General features: G+C 45.1%; 1 protein-coding gene and 1 pseudogene across 6 annotated transcripts in view; one reads left to right on the top strand and one right to left on the bottom strand.

Annotated features, from left to right (window-relative positions):
- The window catches only part of LOC132378393 (C-C chemokine receptor type 2-like), a 96,332-nt gene that overhangs the window by 28,514 nt on the left and 42,635 nt on the right, over positions 1-25,183 (bottom strand). Inside the window, exons 2-3 of one of the 6 annotated variants that reach the window (XM_059945279.1) lie at positions 13,828-14,038; positions 6,035-6,110 (exon numbers count right to left, since the gene is read on the bottom strand). The exons of 1 other annotated variant lie outside the window; for it this stretch is intronic. The gene's annotated coding sequence lies outside the window, so the exon portion shown is untranslated. Of the gene's footprint in view, positions 1-103; positions 143-165; positions 408-6,034; positions 6,111-13,827; positions 14,039-25,183 lie in introns of those variants that run through there. 4 more of the 6 variants (XM_059945274.1, XM_059945277.1, XM_059945275.1 and 1 more) reach the window with 4 other exon arrangements.
- Positions 1-25,183, top strand: part of LOC132378203 (C-C chemokine receptor type 9-like) — a 61,418-nt pseudogene that overhangs the window by 32,997 nt on the left and 3,238 nt on the right.

Genomic DNA, 25,183 nt, shown 5'->3' with positions numbered 1-25,183 from the left:
CCTATGCGACTCCCTTGTCCATTCGTCCCACTCATCCCTTCCCACCGATCTCCCTCCTGGCACTTATCCTTGTAAGCAGAACAAGTGCTACACCTGCCCTTACACTTCCTCCCTCACCACCATTCAGGGCCCCAGACAGTCCTTCCAGGTGAGGCAACACTTCACCTGTGAGTCGGCTGGTGTGGTATACTGCGTCCGGTGCTCCCGGTGTGGCCTTTTTTCTATTGGTAGGACCCAACGCAGACTGGGGGATTGGTTCGCTGAACACCTACACTCTGTCAGGATCTAGCAGGATCTCCTAGTGGCCACACATTTTAGTTGCACATCCCATTCACATTCTGATATGTCTATCCATGGCCTCCTCTACTGTCAAAATGAATCCAAACTCAGGTTGGAGGAACAACACCTTATATACTGGCTGGGTAGCCTCCAACCTGATGGCATGAACATTGACTTCTCTAACTTCCGTTAATGCCCCTCCTCCCCTTCTTGCCCCATCCCTGATATATATATATATCCCTTTTGCCAATCACCTTTCTGGCTCTCAGCTCCACCCCACCCCCTTCGGTCTTCTCCTATCATTTTGCATTTCCCCTCCCCCTCCTACTTTCAAATCTCTTACTATCATTCCTTTCAGTTAGTCCTGACAAAGGGTCTCGCCCGAAACGTCGACAGTGCTTCTCCCTATAGATGCTGCCTGGCCTGTTGCGTTCCACCAGCATTTTTTTTGTGTGTTGCAGATTCAATTCCTCAATTGAACTCTTCAATTTCCCTCATTGGCCTCCCACCTCTTCTCCTCATCTGCCCATTACCTTCCCATTCTCCTTTCCTATTCTATTCCTCCTTCTCCATCCTTTACCTTTTCTACCTATCTCTTCCCAATTTTAATCCCCCCACCCATCTAGCTTCACCTATCACCTTCTAGCTTGCTCTCCCTCCCTCACCCCCACCTTCTTCTTCTAGCATTTTTTCCTTTCCTTTGCAGTCCTGATGAAGGATCTTGGACCAAAGAATTACCTGCTTATTTTTTTCCATAGGTGCTGTCTACCTACTGAGTTCCTCCAGCATTTTGTATGTGTTGCTCTGGATTTTCGGCATCTGCAGAATCTCTTGTATTTATGATTCTATGTTCTGGTTGAGTATTTTAACCTTTACTGCGTAACAAAACCGTGAGCAAATATAGCAAATGTTGACCTAGTCGGACCAAGCACAAATAAATCTAACCACATTAGTGGTATGTTTGGTGGATACACATGTGCAAATAGGTGACTAGTAGTGGCTCAAGTTAAAAATTTATTTGGCAGAGAAGTATTCAATTTCACTCAAGAATGTTAACTGATAGGATTTTCCTGCCCAGGTGGACACTACAATGAAGTGTAAATTAAGTACAGTAAATGTTCTCTTCTACTTCGGGATTTTCTGCTGTCTGCCTTGATCTGATGAGGGAGCAGAGACCAGGTTAGAACTGCAATTAGTACTTAATATAGTATTCAAACTCCAACCTGCATGTGTTCATATGTTACAGAGGAGTCTCACCTTCACTAATCAGGTTAATAAGTAAAATGGCAGGACTGGGTAGAACATTAGGTTGACTTCTTTATTTTTATCTATCTATCAAGCTATCTATCTGTTTGTTTGTTTGTTTGTTTATTTATTGGGATACAGTGTGGAATAGGCCCTTTCGGCCTTTCAAGCCACACCGTGCAGCAACCCCTGATATAACCCTAGACTCATCATGCACAACTTGTAATGGCCAGACATCTTACCGTCCAGCTGATCCATCTTTGGACTGTGGGAGAAAGCTGGAGCACTTAATCGAAACCCACTCAGTCATGGGGAGAATGCACAAACTCCTTACAGAAGCAGTGGGCTTGTTCTCCCTGTTTCTACTGTTCCCCATCCTTGGCCATCCTCCTGTTTTCCTCTTCACTACTTGTGGTGAACTACATATACCTGTCTGGACATGCCCCCCTGCTGACTGCTCCTGTGGCCCCTCCCACAGACCCCTGTATAAAGGCGATTGAGGCCCGAGCCCGGCCTCTCTGTCTCCAGGATGTAGTATGGTGGTCACTCACTGCTTGTTCTTTCTTCCAGTCAATAAAAGCCGATATCTCGCCTTTACGTCTCAGAGAGACTTATTGATGGTGCATCACTAGTGCTCCCTGGCCTACTGAATATCTGCAGAACTTCACACACAAAATGCTGGAGGAACTCAGCAGGTCAGGCCGGACCTATGGAGAGGGAAAAACAATCAACGTTTCAAGCTGCTTCACCCTTCATCAGGACTGGAATGCTTGGGGGAAGAAACCAGAATAAAAAGATGGGAGGAGGGCATTCTGGCAGCCCATTCAGCAGCAGGAGCAGACCGCAGCAACAAGGTTGCTTGTTGGTTGGCAACGCTTGTTTGAAAGTATAGAAGGGACAAGTGGGGCAGCCATTGTTGGGAGTAGGCCGCTGGTGAGAGTAGGAGTGTCAGGCTTCAGCTCAGAAGAGGCGTTGGCTGTGGGTAGGTTTCTTTTTCTTTCTCTTACTGTACCTAGTGAACCAAATGCATGCTGGATGTTGGAGTTCTGGGAGACCCAGAGTCTCCCAGGGAGCTACATCTGTGTGAAGTGCATCAGGCTGCAGCTCCTTGAAGACGGCGTTAGGGATCTGGAGCAGCAGCTGGATGACCTTCAGCTTGTATGGGAGACTGAGCAGATAATCAATCAGAGTCATAGGGGAGTAGTCTCCCCTAAGTTGCAGGAGGCGAGTAGCTGAGTGACTGTCAAGAGAAACAGAAATATGAATAGGCATTTAGTGTAGGACCCCCCCCGTGGCCATTGCTGTTTTGGATACTGTTGAGGGGGATGACTTCCCAGGACAATGCCACAGAGACCAGGTTACTGGCAATGAGCATTGGTCTATGGTGCAGAAGGAAAAGAGGGAGAAGAGGGGAGCAGTGGTGATAGGAGATTCTGTGGATGTGAACAGGATGGTATATTGCCTCTCAGGTGCCAGGGTCAGGGTCGTCTCGGATTGAGTCCACAGCAGTTTGGAGAGGGAGGGAGAGCAGACAGATGTTTTGGTACATATTGGCACCCATAACATAGGAAGGAAGAGCAAAGAGGTCCTGAAAAGAAAATTTAGAGAGCTAGGCAGAAAGCTGAGAAGCAGGACTTCCAAGGTAGTAATTTCTAGATTGCTGCCTGTGCTATGTGCCAGAGAAGGTAGAAACAGGATGTTTTGGCAAATTAATGTGTGGCTGTGAAACTGGTGCAGGTGGCAGAGCTTCAGGTTCTTGGATCATTGGGATCTCTTTTGGGGGAAGTATGACCTGTTCAAAAGTGATGGGTTGCACCTGAACCCGGGAGGACCAATATTCTTGCAGGCAGGTTTGTATGAGCTACCCGGGAAGGTTTAAACTAATTTGGCAGGGGTTGGGAATGAGAATGAAGGGACTCAGGATAGGACTGGAAAAACAAACATAACATGCAGTAAGACTATCAGGAAGGGCAGGTAGATGGCAGGACAAAATTGCAGCCTGTATAACCATATAACCAGATAACAATTACAGCACGGAAATAGGCCATCTTGGCCCTACTAGTCCATGCCGAATGCTTACTCTCACCTAGTCCCACCCACCAACCTGCACTCAGCCCAGAACCCTCCATTCCTTTCCTGTCCATATATATATATATATATATATATATATATAGATACAATTTTTAAAAAAAATGACAATACTGAACCTGCCTCTACCACTTCTACTGGAAGCTGGTTCCACACAGCTACCACTCTCTGACTAAATAAGTTCCCCCTCATGTTACCCCTAAACTTTTGCCCCCTAACTCTCAACTTATGTCCTCTTGTTTGAATCTCCCCTACTCTCAATGGAAAAAGCCTATCCACTTCAACTCTATCTATCCTCATCATAATTTTAAATACCTCTATCAAGTCCCCCCTCAACATTCTACACTCCAAAGAATAAAGAACTAACTTGTTCAACCTCAGCAGTATCAGTGCATTAGGGATGCAGAATCATAAAAGCTAGCAAACACAGTACTCAAAGTGTTATATCTCAATACATGGAGTATAAGAAATAAGATGGATGATCTTGTTGCGCTATTACAGATTGTCAGGTATGAAGTTGTGGCCATCACTGATTCGTGGCTGGAGTATGGTTATAGTTGGGAACTGAATGTCCAAGGTTCCATGTTGTATCAGAGAGGGTGGCATGGTTTTGCTGGTCAAGAATGGCATAAAATCAGTAGAAAGATGAGACATAGGACTAGAAGATGTTGAGTCCTTGTGGGTTGAGTTAAGAAACTGCAAGGGTAAAGGGACCCTTATGGCAGTTACATACAGGCCTCCCAACTGTAGCTGGCATGTGGACCACAGATTATAACTGGAAATAGAAAAGGTGTATCAAAAGGGCAATGTTATGATAGTCATGGAAGATTTCAACTTGCAGATTGACTGGGAAAACCAGGTTGGTGATTTGTTGAATGCCTACAAGATGGCTTTTCAGAGCAGTTTGCCATTGAGCCTACTTGGGGATCAGCTATACTAGATTGGGTGTCATGTAATGAACTGAAGGCGATTAGGGAACTTAAGGTAAAAGAGGAGGCAGTGATCACAATATGATTGAGTTCAACTTGAAAATTGATAGGAAGAAAGTAAAGTCTGATGCAGCAGTATTTCAGTGGAGTAAAGGAAATTACAGTGGTCTGAGAGAGAAGTTGGCCAAAGTAAATTGGAAGGAGATGCAGGCAGGGATGACAGCAGAGAAGAAATGGTGTGAGTTGCTGGGAAAAAATGAGGAAGGTGCAGGACAGATGTATTCCAAAAATGAAAAAATACTCAAATGGCAAAATAGTACAACCATGGCTGGCAAGGGAAGTAAAAGCTAATGTAAGATCAAAAGAGAGGGCACACAACAAAGCAAAAATTAACAGGAAGGTAGAGGATTGGGAGGCTTTTAAAAAAGTACAGAGAGTAACTAAAAGAATCATTAGGAGGGAAAAGATAGTTCAGAACCCCACTACATACTTGAAAAAGCTTGAACTGTCCACTTTGATATTATTTGATATGTAAAAAATGAAAAGAGAGATGAGAGTGGATATAGGGTTGCTAGAAAATGAGGCTGGAGGAATAACAACACGGGCCAAAGAAATGGCTGATGAACTAAATGAGTATTTTGCATCAGTGTTCACTGAGGAAGACAGTCGCAGTATGCCAGATGTTGAAGGGTGTGAGGAAAGAGAAGTGAGTGCAGTTACTAGTGCAAGGGAGAGGTGCTCTAAAAACTGAAAGACCTGAAAGACCAGATGAACTGCACCCTGGGGTTCTGAAAGAGGTAGCAGTAAAGATAGTGGAGGTATTAGTAATGATCTTTGAAAAAAATTATTGGACTCTGGCATAGTGCCAGAGGACTGGAGAATTGCAAATGTCTCTCCACTCTTAAAGAGAGGAGGGAGGCAACAGAAAGGAAATTATAGACCTTTCTGTATTCTGTATTCCCAACCTCAGTGATTGGGAATATGTTGGAGTCAATTTTTAAGGATGAGTTTATGGAATACTAGGTGACACAGGACTAGATAGGACAAAGTCAATATGGCTTCCTTAAGAGAAAATCTTGTCTAATGAACCTGTTGGAATTCTTTGAGGAGTTTACAAGTAGAATAGATAAATGGGATGCAGTGTATGTTGTATATTAGGACTTACAGAAGGCCCTTGATAAGATTTGGCACACGAGGCTGTCTACCAAGTTAAGAGACCATGGTATTACAGGAAAGTTACTGGCATGGCTAGACCATTGGCTGATTGGTAGGAGGTAGTGAGCGGGAATAAAAGGATCCTTTTCTGGTAAGCTGCCCAGGACTAGTGGTGTTCCGCAGCGGTCAGAGTTGGGACTGCTTTTTATGCTGTATATCAATGATTTAGATGATGGAATAGATGGCTTTGTTGCCAGGTTTGCAAGATGATATGGAGATTGACTGAGGGGCAGGTAGTTTTGAGGAAACAAGAAGGCTGCAGAAGGACTTAAACCTACCTTTTACGTTCCATGCGTCAATTTTTTCACACACAAGTTCAGGGTGCGCCATACAACTCTTGTACCCCATTCAATTCTTGTAAAAATGTTAATAAGACATATTTAGCATTTTTACATGATATACTGATTTAATATAAAAACAAGATAAACATTAGTTACCTTAATGCGACTTTTAACAAATATATTTTGTCTTCTTTTGATTTCTTCCTTTTTCTTAATCACATATTCTTTCGATAACTTAGACCCAAGCACTAGGTTCAGTTTTTCTTCTATTTCAGTCTAATGTTGTGTTTTATAGTATCTATTAAAATCATGCTTTCTATTATGTGAGGAAGTGTTTTCGTGAACAATGCACAACAGTTTTCCTGATGGACCCTCTATAAATAAGTACTCATTTTCCCACTGTTCATCGTTCACGCTTACTGTCACTTTCTGCTTTTCATTTGTTCATTTTCTTTTGCACTGTGATGGGTAACTGAATGTAAAAACAAGGCTTAATTTTCAATAAAGTACAAAACTGCAAATGTTCACAAAGGATGAACGAAGCATAACTCTGTAGCACACGAGTGTCAATTGTAAACTGACCGGCAAAAACCTGCGATGCACTGCTGGTGCAGAATCCTGGCGCCTCAGGATCAAACAAGTATCAAATGTGTATTGAACAGTTATGGAACAACAGCAGAAAAAAAGTCCTTCTTTCCTAGTTCGACTCATTGAACATTTAAAAAAATGGAAAACAGATTAATGTGAAAGAAGATAACATTCGCCAAAAGAAGTGCACAAAATAATAAAATCACTAAAAATAATTGCTAAGTTTTAGATTTATTCTCTGTAAAACCCATTTCTAGCTCTAAGCTACTTGAATTCCTGTTATAGATTTTTTTCCTACAAATCAGTTTTTGGTTAATACTTTTTGCATTAGTAGACTTACATTTTTATTATTATCACTGGGGTGCAATGCGACACTTCTAATCATCCAATGCGCCACTTCTGGCGCATGCGCCATAGCCCATCCCTGACTTAGACAGATTAAGAGAATGGGTAAGAGAGTGGCAAATGAAATACAATGTTGAAAAATGCTTGGTCATGCACTTAGATAGAAGAAATAAATGTGCAGAGCATTTTCTAAATGGGGATAAAATCCAAAAGTCTGAGATGCAAAGGGACTTGGGAGTCCTTGTGTAGCACACCCTCAATGATAACTTGCTGGTAGAGTCAGTGGTGAGGAAGTCAAACGCACTGTTAGCATTCATTTCAAGAGATCCAGAATACAAGAGCAGGGATGTGAGCAGCATCTTTATAAGACGCTGGTGAAGCCTCACCTTGAGTATTGTGTACAGTTTTTGGCTCCGCATCTATGAAAAGATGTGTGCTGGCGTTGGAGAGGGTTCAAAGGAGGTCACTCAGATGATTCCAGGAATGAAAGGGTTATCATATCAGAAACGTTTGATGACCCTGGGACTGTAATCACTGGAATTTAGAAAGATGAGGCGGGATCTCATTGAAACCTTTCAAGTGTTGAAAGGTCTAGACAGAGTAGATGTGGAAAGGATACTTCTCATGGTGGGGGAGTCTAGGACAAGGGGGGGGGGCACAGCCTCAGGATAGAGCAGCATCCATTTAAAACAGATGCAGAGAAATTTCTTTAGATGTTGAATTTAAGGAATTTGTTATCACAGGCACCTGTGGAGGTCAAGCCAGGTGTACTTAAGGTGGAGATTGATAGGTACTTGGTTGGACATGGCATCAAAGGTTACAGGGGCAAGTCCGGGGAGCAGGGCTGAGGAAGGGGAGAAAAGAATCAGCCATGATGAAATGGTGGAGCACATTCGCTGGGCCAAACCACCTAATACTGCTCCTGTGTTATGATCTATGGTCTTATTGTGTACAAGTCTGGCAGATGATTGGTGAAACCAGGTAAGGGGAAAGGTGTGTAGGTGGGAGAGGGAGAATGAAGTCAGAAGCTGGTCATTGTTAGGTGCTTACTGGTCCTGAGCTGTTCACAATACTCCAAGTGCATTCTGACTAATAGCTTGCAAATCCTTAGTGTTGAAGAGGAACTTAACTCTCGTACCTTGGTTAATATTTACCTACCTGTCAAACTGCCTTTTAAACTATTGGTATTACGTTTGTCTCTACCACTTCCCCACTTTCTTGGTTCTTATTAGCACTCTGATTGACCATTTCCTCCAGGCATTTTAAACAGCAGCATGGCTTACATCATGCAGTGGGGTGTTTCACTCTGTAGTACAAACATTTGTATTTCCCTATCTGCAGAAGTTCAGAGCTCCATTTGGCACTTGAAGTTTTTTTTAGATACACTGAATGCTCTTCCATTTGGTAAAAATATGTATGTCTTGCTTTCAGAGGTTGCCTTCTACATATTTCATGCACAGCCTCCCCTCTACCACAGTAGGCAGGGTTCCACAGATCTTTGATTTGAGGTAATGAAAAGGGGAGTTACAGTGGTCAACTGAAATGCCTTGTTTGTAAGTCCTTGACTATTGTAAGAGAAAGGTTTGGAAGCTCAAATAGTATCAGTAAATTTAACAAGTGTGCAGCAAGTTTTCAGCAAGTCCAGCAAAGTTATCATTTACTTGTTTAGTGATACAGCACAGATTACGTTCTATGCCACTGTGGCTGCCTCTAAAATTTTGTAACATTCGAGGAAGAAGCTGTTAAGTGAACTTGTAAAGTTGGTTAAGGGCATATTTAGAGATGTGTTAGATAGATTTCAGGAAATGGTAAACCAGATTGTTAGCCAGGCTGGTCACAAAAATAAGTGTTCTGGCTTCAGTTGAAAGGTAAACAATTAAGGTAGAGACAGTAAAATAGATGTATCGCAGCTTTCCCATTTCCCGTTTCCCATGAAAAAGAGGTAGCCATTCTTTTGGATGTAACCTAAGTAACTCACAGTAGCTGCTGGAAATGATCCTGATTAAGGAGTGTGCTGTGGTGTGCCCGTCTCATTATGAGAATCTCCTGTAGGAATGATGTTGATTAAAGTTCAAAGTACATTGTGGAAATATTGTATATACAGTATTATAGAACCTTGAAGTACATCATTGATGCACCATCAATAACTCCCTGACACGTGAGGCGAGATATAGGCTTTTATTGGCTGGAAGAAAGAACAAGCAGCAATTGACCACCATGCTACATCCTGGAGACTGAGAGGCCGGGCTCAGGCCCCAATTGCCTTTATACCGGGGTCTGTGGGAGGAGCCACAGGAGCAGTCAGTGGGGGGGGGGGGGCGTGTCCAGTCAGGTATATGTAGTTCACCACATTCACCCCCCCTTTTAAAAGAGAGTCCCCATGGGGTGAAGCTTCTTACAAGTACATTTACAGGTTAAGTCTATCAGGTGGTCGAATCTGTCGCTGCGATCTATGTAGCACCGGCTGTGATTGCACTGGAGACGGTGGTTGTGCTGGTTCCGGCCTGACTGGAAGTGTCAGCCCACTAGGCATCAGTGATCCCTCATGTGTGTGCGAGGTGCCTGGTATATGCGCGTGCGAGACGCCCGGTATAGGAGTGTTGTGAGGAGTCTGTGTAGAGCTCGGTGTGCGCGGTGTCACCTTGGGTACAGGGTTCATAGTTACCGTGGAGTGTTCGGGGCAGTGGTCTGGTGCTCCTGCGGGTGCCAGGTCGTGGACGGAGACTGTGTCCTCCCACCCATCAGGTAAGACCACATCGGCATACTGGGGGTTCACATGTAGAAGGTGAACCCTCTTGACCAGCGGGGAGTATTTATTGCTCCTCACATGTTTCCAGAGCAGCACTGGCCCTGGGGATGTCAGCCAAGCCGGTAGGGTGGTCCCAGCGGCAGACTTCCTGGGAAAAGAGAATAGGCGCTTGTGAGGGGTGGCATTGGTAGACGTACATAACAGTGAACGGATAGAGTGGAGTGCCTCGGGGAGGACCTCCTGCCATCGAGAGACCGGCAACCCCTTTGACTTAAGGGCTAAAAGTGTGGCCTTCCACACTGTGGCATTCTCCCTCTCCACCTGTCCACTTCCCCGGGGATTATAGTTCATGGTCCGACTAGTAGCAATGCCCCTAGCCAGCAGGTACTGGCACAGCTCGTCACTCATAAAGGAGGACCCTCTATCACTGTGGATATAGCAGGGATATCTGAACAGAGTGAAGAGCTGGCGCAGGGCTTTAATGACGGACGTGGCAGTGGTGTCGGGGCAGGGGATGGCAAAGGGGAACCGCAAGTACTCGTCGATAATATTGAGAAAGTAGACATTGCGGTCGGTGGAGGGAAGGGGGCCATTAAAGTCAACACTCAGTCGCTCAAAGGAGCGGGTGGCCTTGATAAGTTGCGTCTTTTCAAGATGGTAGAAGTGCGGTTTGATCTCAGCGCAGACTTGGCAGTCCCTGGTCATCGTCCTGATGTCCTCAAGGGAGTACGGCAGGTTCCAGGCTTTCATGAAATGGTAAAATCGGGTGACCCCCGGATGGCAAAGATGTGCATGGAGGGCGTATAGCTGGTTGAGCTGTGCGCTGGCACATGCTCCCTGGGATAGGGCATCAGGGGGCTCATTGAGCCTTCCAGACCAGTACAGGATGTCAAGGTTGTAGGTGGAGAGTTCTATTCTCCACCACAAAATTTTATCATTTTTGATTTTGCCCCGCTGTTGGTTGCTGAACATGAACGCAACTGAGCGCTGGTCGGACAGCAAGGTGAACCTTTTGCCGGCGAGATAGTGCCTCCAGTGCCTAATAGCTTCCACTATGGCCTGGGCTTCTTTCTCCACTGCGGAGTGCTCCACTGCGAATTTCAGGGCCTTGAAGGGTACGAGAAAAGAATGCTACTGGCCTGCCTGCCTGATTGAGGGTAGCAGCCAGCACGAAATCGGAGGTGTCTCTCTCTACTTGGAAGGGAATGGTCTCGTCCACTGTATGCATCGTTGTTTTGGCAATGTCCCCTTTAATGCAGCTGAAGGCTGTGCAGGCCTCGGCAGAGAGGGGAAATGTGGTAGACTTGACCAGGGGGCGGGCCTTGTCTGCGTAATGGGGGACCCATTGGGGGTAATAGGAAAAGAAGCCCAGGCACCGTCTGAGGGCTTTGAGGGTGGTGGGAAGAGGGAGTTCTAACAGGGGGCGCATACGGTCGGGATCAGGGCCAATGACCCCGTTCTCCACGACATACCCAAGGATAGCGAGTCAGGTGGTTCCGAACACACACTTGTTCCTGTTATAAGTAAGGTTCAGGGCTTTGGCCGCTTGGAAAAATGGTTAGAGGTTGGCGTTGTGATCCGGCCAGTCGTGACCACAGATGGTGATGTTATCCAGATAGGGAAATGTGGCCTTCAGTTGGTACTGGTCCACCATCCGGTCCATTTCCCTCTGGAAGACTGAGACACCATTTGTGACACCGAAGGGGACGCGCAGGAAGTGATAGAGCCTGCCGCCCGCCTCGAAGGCAGTGTAGGGGTGGTCCTCTGGGTGGATGGGGAGCTGGTGATAAGCGGATTTCAGATCTATTGTCGAGTACAGCTTGTACTGAGTTATCTGGTTGACCATATCTGCGATGCGGGGTAGGGGGTACGCGTCAAGCTGCGTGAACCTATTGATGGTCTGGCTATAGTCCACGACCATCCTATTTTTCTGCCCGGTCCGAACAACAACCACCTGGGCCCTTCGAGGACTTGTGCTTGGCTCAATGATCCCCTCCCCGAGCAGCCGTTGCACCTCCGACTGAATGAAGGCCCTGTGCCCCGCGCTGTACCTCCTGCTTTTAGTTGCCACAGGTTTACAGTCGGGGGTCAGGTTGGCAAACAGCGGTGGGGGAGGGATCTTGAGAGTGGAGAGACTGCAAGTGGTGTCAGTAGCGCAGCTGTCGGCATGGTGCCGGTTGGGATGTGTGGGTTGGTGTGTGTGTGTGGTCAGTAGCGGGGTATATGACTAAGTCCCACAAAACTGAGGATTCCTGACAGTGAGTGGTGGGAGGGGCCCCTCATATGCCACAGTCACACTTTCAAGGTGGCTCTGGAAGTCCAGCCCCAATAGCACAGGCGCGCACAGTTGAGGCATGACCAGTAGCGCAAAGTTCCGATATTCTGTGCTCTGCACCACCAACGTTGCTACACAACCCACTTGAATGTCTGTGGAATGCGACCCAGAAGCCATGGTGACCCTCTGGCTTACCGGCCGTGTCACGAGTCCGCAGCGTTGCACCGTGTCCGGGTCAATAAAACTCTCAGTGCTGCCTGTGTCAAACAGGCAGCTAGTCCTGTGCCCCTCCACCAGGATGTCCATCATTGACCTTGCAAGCTGGTGTGGGGCGCTTTGGTCGAGGGTTACGGTGGCCAGAGTTGAACTGCCATCTTGGTGCCTGGTGAGCATCGGAGGGTCGGGGGTGGGGCGAGGTGGCTCTGACAAAGATGGCCGCCCCCATCCGGTCAGGCAAGATGGCGGCCCCCATGCCTCGCATGCAGCGCTGCCCGACCCCGCTCGTGGTTCAGACTTACAGACCTTGGAGAAATGGCCCTTCTTCCCGTAGCTGGAGCAGGTCACTTCTCGGGCCGGGCAGCGTTTTCGGGGGTGCTTTTCAAGTCCGCAGAAGTAACACTGTGCGGTCTTGTGACTGGCAGCAGCTGTGGTCAGTTTCGTGGAGTTCGTGGACTCGCGACTGGCAGCGGTGGTGGTGAATTCGCTCACGGGTGGCGGGGTCTGAGGTGTCCATGGGACCAACAGGGGATCACGCGGCTGGACAGCGTCAGCATTGTGCAGAGCAGCCTCCAGCATGTCGGCCGTCTCGATCGCCGAGTGTAAGGTAAGATCGGCATTTTCCAGCAGCCGCTGGTGCACGTACACTGACCTGATCCCCGTAACGAAGGCATCTCGTACTAGCAGCTCCGCATGCTGTTCCGCCGTCAGACCTTTGCAGTCGCAAGTTCGCACAAGTGTCTGTAGTGCTCGGAGAAACTTGGCGCTCGATTCTCCAGGCCACTGTCGCCGGGTAGCTAAGCGATGTCTTGCGTAGACGGTGTTCACTGGCCGCAAGTACTGTCTTTTGAGGGCATCCAGTGCCCCTTGGTAGGTCAGCAGGTCCCTGATAAATGAGTAAACTTTTGGGGTGACCCTCGAAAGGAGATTTCTGTGTATAATAGCGGGCTCAGTCGCACGAACCTCCTCCAAGTATGATTGGAAACATGCAAGCCAGAGTTCGAAGGCAAGAGCTGCTTCTGAGTTTTGAGGGTCCAAGTCTAATTTTTCCGGACGTAAAATACTTTCCATGTTTTAAAACTTCCAGTCAATAAAATTGATGCACCATCAATAACTCTCTGAGACGTGAGGCGAGATATAGGCTTTTATTGACTGGAAGAAAGAACAAACAGCAATTGACCACCATGTTACATCCTGGAGACTGAGGGCCCGGCTCAGGCCCCAATCGCCTTTATACCGGGGTCTGTGGGAGGAGCCACGGTCAGTGGGAGGAGCCACAGGAGCAGTCAGCGGGGGGGCATGTCCAGACAGTTATATGTAGTTCACCACAATCCCCTAACAGGCAGCCACAAGACAAAGAAACACAAAAACCAACCTTATATATATGAAAAAAGACTGAAAAAACACCCGTGCAGAGAATATAGAAAAAAACCACATCATGCCCTTAAGACAGTAAAAATACCCATAAAAAATACCGTTGAATGCTCAATGTGCAATGAAAAAATAAACAACATGCAAATAGTAACCACAAGCAAATAGTGTTTCTGAAATGAAGTCTGCAAAGAGACTTCCAGACCCAAAGTTCAGTGCAGAGCCAAACAAATGTGAAGCACTGACCTTAATTGGCCTGTACCTCGCCTCGGGCCCCTACACCTTGACCTTTTCGATCTGGCCGGTCGCTTAACTCTCCATCCAAACATCGGATTCTGCACTTTGAGCAGCGATCTGAATTGGCTCGCTCCTTGCCATGTCGATCTTTTCAATCCGGCCTGGCACTTAGACCTCCATTACAGGACAGAGCAGTCTACTGGTTACAGGACAGTCCAGCCTGATGAGTACAGGACAGCCCAGTGTAATGGATGCAGGGCAGCTCAGTGTAATGGGTACAGGACAGCACAGTGTAATGGGTACAGGACAGCCCAGTGTAATGGGTACAGGACAGCACAGTGTAATGGGTACAGGACAGCCCAGTGTAATGGGTACAGGACAGCACAGTGTAATGGGTACAGGACAGCCCAGTGTAATGGATACAGGACAGCACAGTGTAATGGGTACAAGACAGCCCAGTGTAATGGGCATAGGGCATTCCAGTGTAACGGATACAGGACAGCACAGTGTAACAGGTACAGGACAGCACAGTGTAATGGGTACAGGACAGCCCAGTGTAACGAATACAGGACAGCACAGTGTGACAGGTACAGGACAGCACAGTGTAACGGGTACAGGACAGCCCAGTGTAACGGATACAGGACAGCACAGTGTAATGGGTACAGGACAGCCCAGTGTAACGGGTACAGGACAGCACAGTGTAATGGGTACAAGACAGCCCAGTGTAATGGGTATAGGGCATCCCAATGTAACGGATACAGGACAGCACAGTGTAATGGATACATGACAGCCCAGTGTAACGGGTACCGGACAGTCCAGTGTAACGGGTACAGGACAGCCCAGTGTAACGGGTACACAGCATCCTAATAGTTACAGGATAGCCTGGCCTTATTGTTACAGGACTGTCTGGTTCACTCCAGATTGATGGTTACATGACAGCCAGTGACACAACAAACCGACAGTTGTGGGATGACAAGGGATGTTCCAGCTCAGGGTTTACTAAGGGCACGCTCATCTAACAGTGGTATAATGCTACAGTCCCTTGGGTCAAGGGATGCCGCAGCACCCACTCCAACCCCTCCAATCAAGGATTGTTAACTTCCATACACTTTTACGGGCTTGGGGCTTGATATTATTTCTGCTCCACTCAAACTTTCATCTATGATGTTATATCTAAGACTATTACTGGAAAGACTTCCTTTTTTTCACCAATTTGTGGTGGCAAGATCCACTTTGGAAACACCCTCTGAATGAAGAAGTTTCTCGTTAATGCTTTCTTGTCTTTAGTAGTGACTATGTTGACAACTGGAGCCCCAAAATCTTTGACTTGCCTGTAACTGAGAAGATCTCTATACTTACCTTGCCAACCCCTCATATGTTTAAAAAAACTTATTTCTCAGAGTTTTGTTGTCTGTTTGAGCAAACAGACTCAGCTGTTGAGTTTTTTTTTGGAGAAATCACTTTGTAAATTCTTACTGCAACTCTTCAGTTGCTTGGCAATATACACACAGTGGCCACTTTATTAGGTACACCTGTAGTCCTGCTCGTGCAATCATGTGGCAGCAACCCAATGCATATAAACATGCAGACAAGGTCAAGGAGGTTAAATATAGCATTTAGTCTCTTTATACATGAATGGTTGAGAGAAATCCAACTAGGCTGGCATTCAAACAAAACTCTCAGTGTGGCATCAACAGGCAACGACAGGCCAAATGGTAGCACTAACCAGAGACTGGCACAGCTGCTTATTGCTAATGAGAAGGTGTTTGAGAAGGGAATAGATAAGCAGCTCGAAGACTTGGCCAAAAAACTGTTTGGGATGCCAAAAAGTTCAAAATGCACCCACACAGGCATTACGTGCATGGGAGCGGCTGTCTTCACCTTGGCAAAGAGTACATATTGACAGTGCTGGCTCACTATTGAACTCCATGTCTTTGATTGCTGTGGATGCTCATTTGAAGTTATACCAACAAAGTCAACCATTTCAGCAAAGACTACTTCCACTCTTAGGACTATCTTTGCCAGAAATGGCTTGCTAGAATAAGTTGTGTGTGTCAACGGACCACAATACACATCAGAAGAATTCCAACTATTCATGAAGAAAAATGTCATCAGACATTTCAAGTCAGCTCCTCGTCACCAGCAAAGAATGGGTAAGCTGAAAGGTTTATCCCAAACCTTCAAGAAGTCCTTTAATATGACGGACAGGGATGGCATTTCTCTACAGCACAAGGTCAACTCCTTCCTTTTTGTGGTATTGGAACTCTGTTCATGCGAAAAACACCTACAATGCTGTTCATGAGCAGGAATCCGAAGATCTCGCTTAGACCTCCTGAAACCAGACCTCTGGAGGGAAGTACAGAATAAAAAGTTCAGCTGGTTGCCAAGTGAAGCAACAAGGAGCTTTGAGACTGGACAGGAAGTCCTAGTGCGTGATTACCGAGTGGAAAAGTGGCAGGAAAGCTACAAGAACTGGACCGCTGATGTACACAGTGGATGTTGGGGATCAGACATGTAGACTTCATATGGACTAGATACTGGATGTCCAACCAAAGGACACATCTGAGTCGATTGCGTTCAACAAGATGGGCACATTACAGTCTCCGGACTAACCTCTCAGAGATGATCACGTCACTGACAGGAACGTGACATCGGAAATTGAGAATATTTTTCCTAGAAAAGACACCTACCAAACCTGATGCTACTACACAGTCCCAGGGGCATGCTGAGAATGTTATCGTTAACAAGATGCCTGCCAAACCTGAAGCCAGTCCCCAGGTCCAGAGGGGCAATGGGAACGTTAGAACATAGAAACCTACCTCACATTGTAATGTGATTGTATGCATTGACATTGTACAGTCAATAGGTCTATGTCAATTGGACTAAATCAAAACCTTAGTCACAACTACACTGCGCAAATTGATTCTAAGAAACTACAAACAAATGCTTAGATATTAAAATCAGACATTAGACGTCTTGGAAATGCCAGATTTTGTGCCATTGTGATGTAAAAAAGTGGCCCCATGGCCTAAATCCAGGATTCAAATCCCATGAGATTCCAAGGGCATATGTTGTCTCTTAGCTGGTGAGCCTGATATCACTAGTGGGAAAGTTATTGGAAGATATTTGAAGGGACCAGATATCTAAATATTTGGATAAATAGGGGCTGATTTGGGATAGTCAACCATTAGACCATAAGACCATAAGCCATAGGAGCAGAATTAAGACATTCAGCCCATCAAATCTGCTCTGCCATTCCATCATGGCTGATTGTAGATCCCACTCAACCCTATATATCTGCTTTCTCACCATAATCTTTGATGCCCTTACTAATCGGGAAACTATCAATTTTTACTTTGGCCTCCGCAGCTATCTGGCAGAGTATTCCACAGATTCACTACTCTCTGGCTAAAAAAATTGTTCCTTTTCCCTATTCTAAAAGGTTCCCTCTCAATTTTGAGCTGTGCCCTCTAGCTCTGGACACCCCTACCATAGGAAACCTCCTCTCCACAGCCATCCTATCTAGTCCTTTCATCATTTGGTAGGTTTCAAAGAGATTCCCCCCCCTCCCCCACATTCTTCTAAATTTCAGTGAGTACAGGCCCAAAGCTGCCAAACGCTCCTCATACATTAATCCTTTCATTCCCAGAATCATCCTCATGAACCTCCTCTGGACTCTCTCCAAAGACAATACATCCTTTTTGAGACACAGGGCTCAAAACTGCTGACAATACACCAAGTGTGGCCTTTCTAGTGTCTTATAAAGTCTCAGCATAATTTTTTGTTTTTATATTCTGCTACCCATGAAATGAATGCCAACATTGCATTTGTCTTCTTTACCACAGACTCATCCTGCAGATTAATCTTCTGGAAGTCTTGCATGGGACTCCTAACACCTCTGGTGTTTGAACTTTCTTCCCATTTAGACAATAGTCTGCACTTTTGTGCCTTTTACCAAAATGCATCATTACATATTTCCCAACACTGTATACCATCTGCCACTTTTTTACACCTTATTCCAATTTGTCCAAGTTTTCCTACAATCACAGTAATTTCTCAGCACTATCTTCCACTCCACCTGTCTTCATATCAGCTACAAACTTTGCCTCAAAGCCATCAATTCCATTACCTAAATCATTAACAAACAATGCGACAAGTAGCAGTCCCAAAACTGACCCCTGAGGAACTTGCAGTCCCCTTTTCTTCCCACTTGCTGCCTCCTGCCTGTCAGCCATTCTTCTATCCATGCCAGTATTTTTCCTGTAAGGCCATAGGATTTTATCTTGTTAAGCAGCCTCATGTGTGACACCCTAACAAATGCCTTCTGAAAATCCAAGTAAATGACATCCACTACATCTCTTTTGTCCACCCTGCTTGCTATTTCCTTGAAAAACTCTAACAAATTTGTTAAGCAAGATTTCTCTTCACAGAAACTATGCTGGCTTTGACTTATTTTATCATTAGTCTTCAAGTACCCGAAAACCTCATCCTAATAATTGACTCCAACACTTTCCCAACCACTGAGGTTGGGCATTTAGGAATTTCCTTTCTTTTGCCTTCTCCCTTCTTAAAGAGAGGAGTGACATTTGCAATTTTCCAGTCCTCAAGATCCATGCCAGAATCAAGTGATTCTTGAAAGATCATAACCAATGCATCTGCTATCTCTTCAGCAACCTCTTTTAAAACTCTGGGATGTAGTTCATCTGATCCAAGTGACATCCATCCACCTTAAGATCTTACCCCTGTCATTTGAGAACTATTTATTCTGTGGGACATATAACCATCTTGTGCCTTGTGAACGATGCCCAGGAACCTCAGCCACCTCTGCTCTGCTGAGATCCCCACCAGTACCTCACCCTCCCATCTGCCTGGGCAAGCTCTTCCCTCATGCCTCTGTAATTCCTTTATTCCATTGCAATACTGATACATCTGGCTTATGCTTCTCACTCTCAAATTGTAGTATGCATTCAATCACATTATGATCACTGTCTCCTAGGAGTTCCTTTACCTTAAGCTCCCTAATAAAACCTGGATTACTGCACAACATCCAATTTAAGATAGCCTTTCCCCAAGTAGGCTCAAGCACAAGCTGCATTCAAAAACCATCTCATAAGCTTTCAACAAATCCCTCTCTTGCGATCTGACACCAACCTGGTTTTCCCAATCCCCTTGCATATTGAAGTCTCCCAATTACAATTGTGACAATACCTTTATTACATGTCCTTTCCAGGTCCCTTTGCAATCTGAAACCCACATCTTGGCTACTATTTGGGTGTCTATGTGTGATTTTCATAATGATTCTTTTTAACCCTTGCAGTTTCTTAATTCCACCCACAAAGATTCAACATTCTCTAACCCTGTGCCACCTCTTTCTAAAGACATAATTCCATCTCTTACCAACAGAGCCACACCACTGCCTATGCCTTCCTGCTTGTCCTTTTGATACAAAATATATCCTTGGAATTTAAGCTCCAAACTATGGCCTTCTTTCAGCTACAAGTCAATGATGCCCATAACGTCATACTGACCAACCTCTAATGTGCCACGAGTTCGTCCACCTTACTCAGAATGCTGTGCTCTTTTAAATACAGCATCTTCAGTCCTGCATTAACTGCATTATGTGCAGCTTTGGTCACCTACATGCCAAAAAGATGTAAGTAGGGTTGAAAGTGTGCAGAGAACATCTACAAAGATGTTGCTGACTCTTGAGGAGCTGAGTTAAAGGGAAAGGTTGAATAAATGAGGATTTTATTCTCCACAACGTAGAAGATTGAGGGGAGATTTGTTAGAAGTATGAGAAATAAGTAGGAATGGAATGAGGTGGATGATAAATGCGAGGCTGAGGGATTGGAGCAGGGGGCAGGGATTCAAGTTTCTGGATCATTGGGACCTCTATTGGGGCAGGGGTGACCTGTACAAAAAGGAAGCGTTACACTTGAATCTTAGGGGGACTAATATCTTGGCGGGGAGATTTGCTAAGGCTACTGGGGAGACTTTAAACTAGAATGGTTGGGGGGTGGGAATCAATTTGAAGAGACTAGGGGAGAGGAGGTTAATTCAAAAATAGAGAAAGCTGGTATACAGTGTGTGAGGGAGGATAGGCAGGTGATAGAGAAGGGGAGCGCTCAGACTGAAGATGTAGGGGAGAAGGAAGAAAAAGATAATAAAGTTGTTTGCACCGTTAGGTCTAAACAGAGAGGAAGAGGTGGAGAGTTTCTTAAATGCATCTATTTTAATGTTAGGAGCATTGTAAGAAAGGTGGATGAGCTCAGAGCATGGATTGAAACCTGGAAATATGATGTTGTAGCTATTAGTGAAACATGGTTGCAGGAGGGGTTTGATTGGCAACTAAATATTCCACGCACAAATCCATGTTGACTGCTCCTAATCAGACCCTGTCTATCCAGATAATTATATATGCCGCCTCTAAGAATACTTTCCATTAATTTACCCATCACTGATGTCAAACTTACAGGCCGATAACTGCTAGGTTTACTCTTAGAACCCTTTTTAAACAATGGAACCACATGAGCAATATGCCAATCCTTCGGCACCATCCCCGTTTCTAATGTCGTTTGAAATATTTCTGTCAGAGCCCCTGCTATTTCTACACTAACTTCCCTCAAGGTCCTAGGGAATATTCTGTCAGGATCTGGAGACTTATCCACTTTTATATTTTTTGAAAGCTCTAGTACTTCCCCTTCTTTAATCATCATAGTTTCGATAATACCCTACTTGTTTCCCTTACCTTACACAATTCAATATCCTTCTCCTTAGTGAATACCAAAGAAAAGAAATTGTTCAAAATCTCCCCCATCTCTTTTGGCTCCACACATAGCTGTCCACTATAATTCTCTAAGGGACCAATTTTATCCCTCACTACCCTTTTGTTATTAATATAACTGTAGAAACCCTTTGGATTTATTTTTACCTTACTTGTCAAAACAACCTCATATCTTCTTTTAGCTTTTCTAATTTCTTTCTTAAGATTCTTTTTACATTCTTTATATTCCTTGAGCACCTCATTTACTCTATGCTGCCTATATTTATTGTAGATCTCCCTCTTTTTCCGAAACAAGTTTCCAATATCCCTTGAAAACCATGGCTCTCTCAAACTTTTAACATTTCCTTTCAACCTAGCAGAAACATAAAGATTCTGTAACCTCAAAATTTCACCTTTAAATGACCTCCATTTCTCTATTACATCCTTCCCATAAAACAAATTGTCCCAATCCACTCCTTCTAAATCCTTTCACATCTCCTCAAAGTTAGCCTTTCTCCAATCAAAAATCTCAACCATGGGTCCAATCCTATCCTTCTCCATAATTATATTGAAACTAATGGCATTGTGATCACTGGACCCAAAGTGCTCCCCAACACATACCTCCGTCACCTGACCTATCTCATTCCCTAACAGGAGATCCAACACTGCCTCTTCTCTAGTTGGTACCTCAAGATTCAAAAACTTTATTGTCATTCTAACCATACATCAGCTCTGCAGGGCAGAATAAGACAACGTTTCCCAGGGACAGTGCAATCATAACATAGCAAATGTAACACTAAATAATAAACATAACAATAAATAGTAAAACACAACAGCCACATATAAGTTAAAATCAAATTATAAGTGTCCAGTGCAAGTTAGAGCAGCTATTTAACAGTCTGACTGCCTGTGGGAGGAAGCTGTTTAGTAACCTTGTGGTTTTAGTTTTGATGCTCCTGTAACGTTTGCCTGATGGCAGAAGAACAAACAGTTCATGGAGAGGGTGTGAGGGGTCTTTAATGATGTACCGTGTCTTCTGGAGGCATTGACTGCAAAAAACTATCCTGTACACATTTTACAAACTCCAAACCATCCATCCCTTTTACGAAATGGGCTTCCCAGTCTATGTGTGGAAAATTAAAATCTCCCACAATCACAACCTTGTGCTTACTACAAATATCTGCTATCTCCTTACAAATTTGCTCCTCCAATTCTTGCTGTCCATTAGGTGATCTATAATACACCCCTATGTGTTACTACACCTTTCCCATTCCTCAATTCCACCCAAATAGCCTCCCTAGACAAGCCTGACAAATCCATCCTGCCAAAGCACCGTTGTAATATTTTCTCTGACAAGCAATGCAACACCTCTGCCCTCTTGCCTCTCCGATTCTATCATACCTGAAGCAATGAAATTCAGGAATATTTAGTTGCCAATCACACCCCTTCTGCAACCATGTTTCACTAATAGCTACAACATCCTATTTCCAGGTCTCAATCCATGCTCTAAGTTCATCCACCTTTCTTACACTGCTCCTAGCATTAAAATAAATGCATTTAAGAAATTCTCCAACTCTTACTCTCTGTTTATCCCTGATGGTGCAAACAACTTTACTATCTTCATCTTCCTTCTCCCCTACATCTTCAGTCTGAGCGCTCCCCTTCTCTATCACCTGCCTATCCTCCCTCACACACTGTCTACAAGCTTTGTCTATTTGTGAACTAACCTTCTCTCTCCTAGTCTCTTCAAATTAATTCCCACCCCGAACCATTCTAGTTTAAAGTCTCCCCAGTAGCCTCAGCAGATCTCCCCGCCAGGATATTGGTCCCCCTAGGATTCAAACGCAACCCGTCCTTTTTGTACAGGCCAGACCTGCCCCAAAAGAGGTTCCAAAGATGAAGAAACTTGAATCCCTGCCCCTTGCTCCAATCCCTCAGCCATGCATTTATCCTCCACCTCTTCCCATTCCTACTCTCACTGTCGCATGGCAAAGGCTCTGAGATTACTACCTTTGCGGTCCTTCTTCTCAACTGCCTTCCTAACTCCCTATATTCTCCTTTCAGAACCTCTTCCCTTTTCCTACCTATGTCATTGGTACCTATATGTACCACGACCTTTGGCTCCTCACCCTCCCACTTCAGGATATTTTGAGTGCAATCAGAAACATCCCAGACTCTGGCACCAGGGAGGCGAACTACCATCAGGGTCTCCTGATTGCATTCACAGAATCTTCTATCTGAACCCCTAACTACTGAGTCCCCTATTACTACTGTCTTCCTCTTCCTTTCCCTACCCTTCTGAGCCACAGGGCCAGACTCTGTGCCAGAGACATGGCCACTGCTGCTTCCCCCAGGTAGGCTGTACCACCCAACAGTACTCAAACAGGATGTACAAAAGCTGGAGCAACTCAGCAGGTCAGGCAGCATCCGTTGAAGATTTTCAACAGATGCTGCCCGACCTGCTGAGTTCCTCCAGCTTTTGTACGTGTTGATTTGATCACAGCATCTGCAGTGTACTTTGTGTTTAGTACTCAAACAGGAGTACTTATTGTCAAGGAGTACAGCCACTGGGGTTCTCTCTAGTACCTGACTCTTCTCTTTCCCTCTTCTAACCATGACCCACTTATCTGCCTCCCACGGCCCCTGGTGTGACTACCTGCATGTAACTCCTCTTTATCAACTCCTCACTCTCCCTGACCAGACGAAGGTCATCAAGCTGAAGCTCAGTGCACCTGGCGCAGATGTGAATGTCCGGGAGGCTAGGAGACTCCAGGACCTCCCACATCTGACACAGAGAACAACAAGTTGCCCTCACACTCATAATTCCCCCTTTCCTCAAATAACAGGAAAAATTGAAAACTAAACCTACCTTGCCTTGCCCGTTTCCACCTATGTTTCACCCCTTACAAGGAGTGATTGTTAAGTTTGTGGCCTAAGGTAGAAGGAGACGAGTTATTAACTTCAAACTTTCTGCATAATCACTCAAAGAGTTGACCTGCATGTGCATGTAACGAGAGCTGTATAACTCATCAGGCCAGGAACTTATCAATCACCCACGCTGTGGACACTTTCTGGAGGTCCAAGATCCGTATGCCCCATGACTGCTGGACTAAATGTGTAAATGTAGGAGGGGACTATGTTGAAAAATAAATGTGCTAGGTTTTCTAAAATTGACTCCTTCTACCTTAGGCCATGAACTTATCAATCAGCCCCGTAATGCTGCTTCAGAGGGGTGTATGCTTCATGATTAACGCATCGAAGTGTACAGACATGGCAGTTCTGTGTCAATTGTGCTCACTCTACCTGGAACATCTACCCATCAAATGTTGTCCATTTTATCTACCAAGGTTGTTTTCTGCCATCATCCTGGCAGATTTGTTCATTCTCCCTCAGGCTAATGTCAAGCAGGCTCTGGAAGAGCTGAACAATGTAATCAGCATGCTTGAAGCTGCACATCCTGATGTCTCTCCCCATAATTCCAGGAGATTTCAACTAGGCCAGCTTGAAGAAGTGTCTGAATAACCTCAGCCAAAATATCACCCATCGAACCAGTAGAGACAACTGATATACACACCACCATTAAAAATGCGTACCCTGCCTTCCCATGCCCAGTTTGGAAAGTCCTGGCTGCACTTTTATTTCAAGATTCAAGATTCAAAAACTTTATTGTCATTCTAACCGTACATCAGCTTTGCAGGGCAGAATGAGACAGCGTTTCCCAGGGGCAGTGCAATCATAACATAGCAATCGCAACACTAAATAATAAACGTAACAATAAATAGTAAAACAGAACAGCCACATGTCAGTTAAAAACAAGTTATAAGTCCAGCATATAGACAGAGACTAAAGACCACTAAAGGTGAGGACCAAGAAGGTATGGTCAAGGGAGACAGAGGAGTACTTACAGGACTGCTTTGAGTCAGTGGACTAGACAATATTTAAGGATTAATCTTCGGATCTGAACACATACAACACAGTTGTCAGCAACTTCATCAAGAATTGTGTAGGTGAATGAGTGCCTTCGACATACCCAAACCAAAAGCCTTTGATGAATTTAGAGATCCATAGTCTGCTGCAGACTTATAGGCATCTGTTAGTCTCGTGAGACCATGGAAGGTTTCCAGGGCCAGGCCTGGGCAGGGTTGTATGGGAGACCGGCAGTTGCCCAAGCTGCAAGCCTTCCCCTCTCCATGCCACCGATGTTGTCCAGGGGAAGGGCACAAGGACCCATGCAGCTTGGAACCGGTGTCGTCACACAGCAATGTGTTGTTAAGTGCCTTGTTCAAGGGTACAATGCACTGCCTCGGCTGAGACTCGTACCAGTGACCTTCAGATCACTAGACCAATGCCTTATCCACTAGGCCACGCACCAACACACTGTGGACTAGATCTATAGCATTCAATACTGGTGATCCAGAACTGTAAAGATGTCCAGGTATGACCTATGGAAGGCTACTTTAAGAACAAGAAAACAATTTTGATGTAAGTTAGAGATGTGGTTGGATATACATCAGATCTTGCAGGGTTTGCTGTCCATGACTTTCTACAAGACAAAATGTAATGTCATGAATGGCTGTGATGCTTCTTTCCCAGATGAGCTAA

This window comes from Hypanus sabinus, chromosome 20, assembly GCF_030144855.1.
Source record: "Hypanus sabinus isolate sHypSab1 chromosome 20, sHypSab1.hap1, whole genome shotgun sequence".
Lineage (NCBI taxonomy): Eukaryota > Metazoa > Chordata > Chondrichthyes > Myliobatiformes > Dasyatidae > Hypanus > Hypanus sabinus.
This window is presented reverse-complemented; position numbering and strand designations above follow the sequence as displayed.